The sequence below is a fragment of the Castor canadensis genome, chromosome 8, assembly GCF_047511655.1.
Source record: "Castor canadensis chromosome 8, mCasCan1.hap1v2, whole genome shotgun sequence".
In the NCBI taxonomy this organism is placed as follows: domain Eukaryota; kingdom Metazoa; phylum Chordata; class Mammalia; order Rodentia; family Castoridae; genus Castor; species Castor canadensis.
Genome location: NC_133393.1, coordinates 154,886,934 through 154,894,631, shown reverse-complemented (window position 1 = coordinate 154,894,631; position 7,698 = coordinate 154,886,934). Strand labels below are relative to the sequence as shown.

General features: G+C 47.4%; 1 long non-coding RNA gene across 1 annotated transcript; it reads right to left on the bottom strand.

Moving 5' to 3' along the window:
- Positions 1–392: 392 nt before the first annotated feature.
- On the bottom strand, positions 393–6,633 carry LOC141425588 (uncharacterized). The gene is made up of 3 exons (XR_012450567.1): positions 6,265–6,633; positions 5,176–5,254; positions 393–1,127 (listed from the first exon to the last, which is right to left on the bottom strand). It is a non-coding gene; the product is annotated as an uncharacterized lncRNA (long non-coding RNA).
- Between the last annotated feature and the right edge of the window lie 1,065 nt (positions 6,634–7,698).

Here is a 7,698-nt window from a genome sequence, read left to right as displayed (position 1 = left end):
GTGCCAGGCACATAGGTAGTGCTCACCAAATGCTAGCAATTACTTGGTGCTCAGCCTAACCCTGTCCCCTGATTCCCTTTCCTTCTTTTCTTTCTTCCTGTAAACGATACCAGTGTCCACTTCCGGGCTGGTTTATGGGCTATTTGCTGGAGACAGAGTAAAACTGGACAGTTATTGACTGTCATTTCAGTACTTACAATCTAGGAGGAAGCAGTAGGCATTGATCAACTAATCCAGAACAGCCATGGAACTTCCTGCAGTGACACAAACATTCTGGATCCAAACTGCCCAATAAGGTAGCCACTAGCCACATGTGACTACTAAGTCCATGAAATGCAGGACCAAGGAACTGAATTTTAAATTTACTTGAATTTTAATTGATTTCAATTTCACATTTACATTCAAATCATCCTGTGTAACTAACATCTATCACACTGGACAGCACAAATCCAGAGACTATCACATCACACAGTGACACTTACAGTAATTATCTAAATTCATGAGCTCATTTCTTGTCATCTCTCCGTCCATGACACCATGTGCCGTGGTTTGGTTTCCTTGAAAGCAGAGCTTGAGAGTAAGATAATTGCTTACTTGTCAGCAATTATCAGAGATGAGGTTCCAGGAAAAACCAATCAAGGGTGCTTTCTGGGGCCAGTCATTGCTGCAGGAGACTCACCTGGTCCTCTGTGGACTGCTGAAGTTCTGATGAAATACATCTCAAAACTGGCAGTTCACCAAGGGGGAGCAGATGCCCAGTCGATCAAGAGATAGTTGAGGCTCTCAGAAGAGGTGACTCCTTATTTGGGCTCTGGTAGAAGAATCCCCCTGCCTGAACTTGGACCTGACATTCAACAAAGTCATAGGTTGTGAGTGACAAAAGGCATCAGTCAATCCCGTTTCCTGGATCTGAGCATCCTCCTTGGTTCTTGGGCTTTTTATGTTCTTCACACGGGGAACGGGGGAGGGAGGGACAGTGCCCTAGGACAGGGTTATGACCCATAATAAGGCATCAATAGTGCTCACCAGATTTTGAAGGAATGAATGAGCAATAGGTGTCTGAGCAGAATGCAAGTTCCATGAAAACAGAATTCCTATCTGCCTTGTTCATTGCTGGAACCTGGAATCTAGAACAATGCTGGGATCAAAATAGGAGCTCAATTGATATTAACCAAATAAAGAAATTTCAAGAGGGATTTAATATCAGATAGTAGAGTGAATTATAAATCAAACATTTTCAAAGAATTATTGGACTTTCCCTGGAAGAGTTGGACCAATAACAGAAATAGGAAATCTAGAAAGAGATGAAGAGATGACCTAAGTTTCTGTCTTTGGGAACACATTTTTTGTTTGTTTGTTTGTTTGTTTGAGATAGTCTTACTATGTAACCCAGGCTGGCCTTGAACTCACAATCCTCCAGCCTCAGTCTCCCGAGTGCTGGGATTATAGGAGAGCACCATGATGCCTGGTTGGGAACACATATTTTATGTGTTGCAGCAACTGGTAATCATTCTGAAAAAATGGTATAAAATTAGATCTGAGTGTCTCTTCTTGCACCAAAATAAATTTGAGATGCACTAAGAATCTTAAAGTTAAAAAAATGAAACCATATATATGTACTAGGGGAAAATGTAATTAAATATTTGTATAGTTTTGAGGTGGAGAAATACTTTCCTAAGGAATGACACCCACATCGGGGTCTATAAAGGATTTTTTCCATGTGTGTGGGGGAAATGATACAAGCAGAGTCAAAAGATAAACAATTGTCTGACAAAAACTGTGCCAAACAAAATAGTTCTAATTTAACATGCAAAAATACCCTTGCCGATCAATAATAAAATATTTTCAAAGGGTATGGGAAGGAAATTTACCGAAGAAAAGAAAATTCAAATTGCCAGAAAGGTCCATCTTCAAAGGATGCAAAATAAAATAAGATAAAAATTTCAGGTATTGAATTGGAAACACTTATAAAAAGATTACAAAAAGTGCTTATAAAAGATTGTCCCAGTGAGGGCTCAGGGACGAGACAGCATAGGAAATGTCCTCAAGGTAAAGTGGGCAACATTCACTCATTAGACAAACTTCCATGAGCTCCTCTGTGTGCAGGAATGTGATGATGACATATAACCTATCCCTGCCCTTTCAGGGTAGTGGGGAAGTAGACATTACAGCAGAAAATATACACACAAGTGCATGAATGTTGCAGTGGTAGAAAGTACAAGTGTGTTCACCAAGGGACCTTATCCTGCTCAGAATGGTTGGGAGACTTCCCTAAGGGGTGATTCTTGTGGGGACAGGGTGGGACTGGGATTTGAACTCAGGGCTCCATGCTTGCAAAGCAGGCACTCTACTGCTTGGTCCACACCTCGCCTAGAAAGCCTGAGGCCCTGAGTTCAAACCCCAGTACTGCCTCCCCCAAATGGCTTTTATCCATAATACTTTTTTTCAACTAAAAATTATTGGGCAAAGAAGCGGTGTGTCTCACAAAGAAAGTCAACAGCTAGGAATTTGAACAGGTCCAGAATTCAGATTTAGCAGAACAGAATTCAAAGGAGCTATTGTAAATATGTTCAAAGTTTTTTTGTGTTTTTTTGGGGGGGGCAGTACCGGGGTTTGAACTCAGGGTCTCACACTTGCTAGGCAGGTGCTCTACCATGAAGCCATTCCACCAGTCTTGTTTTGTGTTGGATTTTCTCGAGATAGGGTCTCACAAACTATTTGCCCAAGCTGGCTTCAAACAGTGATCCTCCTAGTCTCTGCCCACCAAGTAGCTAGGATTACAGGCGTGAGTCACTGGCGCCTGGCCTGTATTCAAAGAATTTCTAAAAAACATTTTCTTAGGAACTGGGCGTGGTAGTACATGCCTGTAATCCTAGCACTTATGAGGCCAAGGCAGGAGGATCATGAGTTCTAGACCAACTTGGATTACATAGTGAGACCCTATCTTAAAAAAGAATTGTGTGTGTGTGTGTGTTTATGGGAAATTTTGTTCAAGGAATTAAAGGAAAATGTGGTATCGGTGAGTGAACAGATATGGAATCTTCCAAGGTTAATGGAGGGTCTAGAATTGAAAAGACAAGGATGAAAAATTTAAAATTTGCTAGATAGTTCCAATTCTATAAATGGCAGGAGAAAGGATCAGAAAATCTAAACATAAATCAGGATGTCATCCACTAAAGAAACAGAGCAATAAGAAAACTCGAGAGACATGTGGGATGATGTGAGAGTGTAACTGCATGTAGTTGAAGTCCCAGAGAGGAGGGACGCAAAAAGCCAGAATTTTTTTTGAGAAAATAATGCTTGAAAACTTCTCGATATCAATGGAAAATATTAACTTACATCGATCCAAGAAGATCAACAAACCCCAAGCAGGGTAAACACAAGTAAAACTCCACCTGGCAAGTCATAGGAAGCCAAGGAAAGAGGGGAACCCTTAACACTCCGCACCAGGGCACATCCAAGCAGGATTTCAGAACATGCAGCAAAGAGAGAGGAGAAAATCTCTAAAGCTGCCAGTAGATAAAGACAGGCCACTCCGGGACAACACTCATCAGATTGGCCACACATGCTTATCAGCAATAAGAGACGCTTCTCCTGACTGACGACTACAGCGACGTCCTATGTACAGTAATAGGAAAACACACATGGCACTTGACAGATAACCTCTTGAGACATATGGTAATATGATAGACTCTGTGTGACAGGCTGGTTCTAGAATCACATGGCAGTTGAAATGCCCAAGTATAAGCCAGAGCAAGATGGAAGGCGATGGGGACCTTCCTGGTGAAGGCAGTAAGAGTTATGCCACAGTTAAAGCAGTATTGTTTGCCATGACGGTAATCCCGCTACTCAGGAGGCGGAGAAAGGAGGATCGAAGTTCAAGACCAGCCCAGGCAAAAAGTTTGAGAGACCCCCATCTCAACCAGTGAAAGTTAAGCGTGGTGGTCCATGTCTGTTATCCCAGCCATGTGAGAAGCATAAATAGGAGGATTGAGGTCCAGGCTGACCCTGGCCTAAACATGAGACCCTATCAGAAAAATACCTAAAGCCAAGAGGGCTGAAGGCCTGGCTCAAGTGGAGTTCACGAGATCCTGAGATCAATTCCCAGCTCAATCCCCAGTACTGCTCCCTACCCCCAAAAAGCAGCAATTAATCAGATGTGTACAAATAACTCAAAGGAGAATGGCGAATCTAGAATGGACCCCGCAGGTGCAGTGCGACGGTGCCTCCTGGGTCCTTTTCCCATGACTTTTCCTTTCGTCTAAAGAAACCAAATTGTCCTAAAAAGGACTGAGGTTGTTAAATGGACAATAACTCGGTTTTTGACCAACAAAATAAGCTTTTGCTGTACTAAATTGATGACCAGAAGGAAACAGGACATACAGTTTATATAAAAGCGATAAAAGTGATGGGTTTGAAGGAATCCTGAAGGAGACACAGACAACGTGTTCCCCCGCCCCCTGTCCCCAAAACCTTGAACAAGGGGCAGGGAAGGTCAGGGAACGGCATGTCCTGAGGGGAGAGCTCTTTGGGGGACCTCTCATGGCCAGGACTGTTGGGAGGAGAGGAAGAAGGTGAAAGTAATGCTTTCAAACTCTCAGACAAAAGTTGAGAGAGTGAGTTGCTCTGTGAGTTGAAAAGATGTCTTAAACAAAACACAAAAAATGCAAATTATAGATGAAAAGATTGATGAACACTAAAACCTCTTCATGAACAGAAGACTACTCAGTGAAAAGTCAGTGGCAAATAGGAAAAGGTGTCACAGAAATGCAAGCAGGAAGTGTCCTTTCATGGGCACCGGATGGCATCAGCCCTGCAGACCCTCTGGGAACGCGCAGTTCTCCAGGGCACATCTTCCACTGTGACCCTATCACCTGAGCTATTTTATAGTTTGCCTGAGTAGAAGCAAAGCTGGAAAAACTGACCATAAGGCAAAGGGCTTATCTGTGGCAGTGCAGATATGAAATGTAAGTACAAAAGGAACTCCCATACATAAAAAAGGGAAATGACAAGAATCCAATTAAACAAGGAAGTCTTAAATAGAGAAGAAAAAAACCTCATTAGTAATCAGAGAAAGTAAAGTTAAAGCAACATAGCACTTTTCACTGGCCTGGAACTGTGGTCACTGTGGGGAGGGAGAGTGTCTGTGAGATCTGAATACCTTTGTTTTTTTACCTTTTCCTTTCATTGGTGGGACTGGGATTTGAACTCAGGGCTTCACACTTGAGAGCAGGAGCTATAGAGATCTGAATACCTGAGAAAAAAAAAGATGCAGGGTACATTGGCAGTTGCCAGAGGAGGAGTGATGGAGGCTCAGATCTGGGCGGTGGCAGGGATAACGCATTGAGGGGTACAGATAACTTGGGACATCTGTTGGGGTTTGGAGTGACATCCTGGGTGCCACCATCTGCCCCCACCCTTAGGCCTGTAGAAGTTTAGCCCACCCCCCCATGTCACCAAATGAGTCAGAGGCCAGAAGTCACCAGGGCAGCCCCAAGTCCAGAGAGGCTGGTGCCAGCCCAGCCCCAAGAAGCCCTTGTGGGTTAGGTTGGTCCGAGAAGGGTGACTGGTACAGTGTGTGCAGCAGCTTGTAGCATTGGGTCTCCTGGCCCAGGCCTCAGCAGCTTGCTGTGTCTTCCTCTGACGGCCGCTGGCCTGAGTTAGAGGGACCTGGGGTTCAGGGCTGCACAGAACTGAGGAAGCAGATATGTGAGCTCTCAGTGTGCTGTGGTCTTTGAAGTCTAGAAGTAGTTGGGTCAACAAGGAAAGAAGTGGGCACAGATGGTGTGAGGTACGGGGGACAGTTCAGAGTGACACTGGCTTCCTCAGGCTGGAGCTCAACTTGACCAGAGCTATTGTACAGAGGGTAGTGACAAGCCCAGAATGAAGAAAAACACATTGGGGACTGCCAACAAGGATAAGTGTTGGGCAGGTGGGTGGTGGTGGGGAGGGGACATGGCAGGGTCTGGGGAGACTATGGTGCCAGGGGTGGATTCTCCCTTTAGAGGGAGACTTTCAGGTGTGAGATGCTGGAGGGAAGGGAGTGGCAAAAGATGCAGCAGAGATAGAAGGAGCCTCCCAGGAAGGCAGAGGGGTGGGCAAGCCCAGATGGGCAGGCCCAGGTGAGCAGGTGGGAGGGAGCAGGGGAGAGTATGGACTCAGGTGCATGACAGGCTCGTGGCAAAGGCAGGGGATGCCACCAAGAAGCAGGCAGGCCAGGTAGCGACTTGCCCAGGGTGAAGGGGCCGCCCCTCCATGACTCACCTGCATGACAATCTGATGGGCTGTGACAACCATGGGAAGGTGGCTGGAAGGACGTCTGAGTTACCCACACTGCAAGTTCCAACACAGAGCTCTGCTCAGCATGGCCCAGGCTGCCAGGCAGCAAGGGCTGCAGGTCTCGGCTGGGCCACCGGAATGCAGACAGCTGACTCAGGCCCTGACGCAGCAGGGACTGCCCCTCTGTCCTCAGAGAAGAGGAGGGTCCCGCAGGATCCCCTGGAGCCACCCTTTGCTGGGAATTCTGCGGTGGTTCTTACTCCATACTCTTCTCCTTCCAGAGTTCAAAGTTTTTTTCTGAGCTGATCTCATCGCCTCAGAGCTCAGGCTTCATCTCTCATAGGGCTCCCAGTCCATGCCTTGACTGGGACAAAAGTCCTTCACCACCTTCAATGCAATAGGGCTGTTACAGACATCTGATGGTGGCCAGCCACTCACTCACTCTTACTTGTGTCCACATGTTCAGGCCACACATCAACAGCGGGCCTGCTAGGCCCACAACTGTGTTGGACCCACAGGGAAATTGACAGGCACTGCTCTGCCATGGACGGGAAGCTAGTGGGGAGGCTGTGAGCCCTGAATTGGGGCTGAGGCCAGGGCAGCTCCATTCCTAGCTGAGATCTGGACTGCCTTGGGTGAGGGTTCGGGCAGCAAAGGTGGAGGTGGGTGGAACAGGCTCTGGGTAGAGGTGTGAGTGGGGGTGACCACAGCAGGACTATGTTGTCGTCACTTTGTGTGGCAGAGACTAGGGCCACAGGAAGCCCCTAGGAGGCAGCTGGGGTGTTATGGGCTGGGACTGAAGGCAAGGGTGAGGGTGTAGGGATGGGTAAAGAAGCCAGGCGGTCCAGAGCAGCAGACAGGCAGCAACTGGGGAAGGTAGAGACTGAGTGGTAGTGAGGAGAGGCCCAAGGCAGTCCCCCTGGGTCTGTGTGCCTCCTGTCCCTGCCACAGGACTTCCTTCAGCACACATCCCTGGCTGTGACCCCTGCAGGATTGGCTCAAGCTGCAGGAGCTGGCCTGGCCCAATGGGTCCCTGGGTCAGCCTGATCTAGTGACCAATATGATGGAAGTGAAAGGTTGGCCCGTATGCCCAGCTGAGGCCAGCTCTTGGGGATCTTCTGGCTGTACAGCTCCTGAGGGTCAGGCCAGTACTGCACCCACATTTCTGTCTCTGCCCACCCTGCCTCCTTCCCCTCCTGTCCACATTCCTGACCCCTTGCAAACTGCCTGCCCAGGAAATCTGCTTCAGCATTGGCTTCTGGGGCTTATGCTGCTGCTTGGGTCAGAGCTCTGCTCAGCAACCCACGTGCTGCTGCCCACAGGCTCCAGGTCAAGCTCCCCTGCAGGCAAGTGGCCTGGTCCTAATGGGAAAGGTGCCAGGAACTCCATGAGCCGGCAGCCTATGGAGGACACAGACAA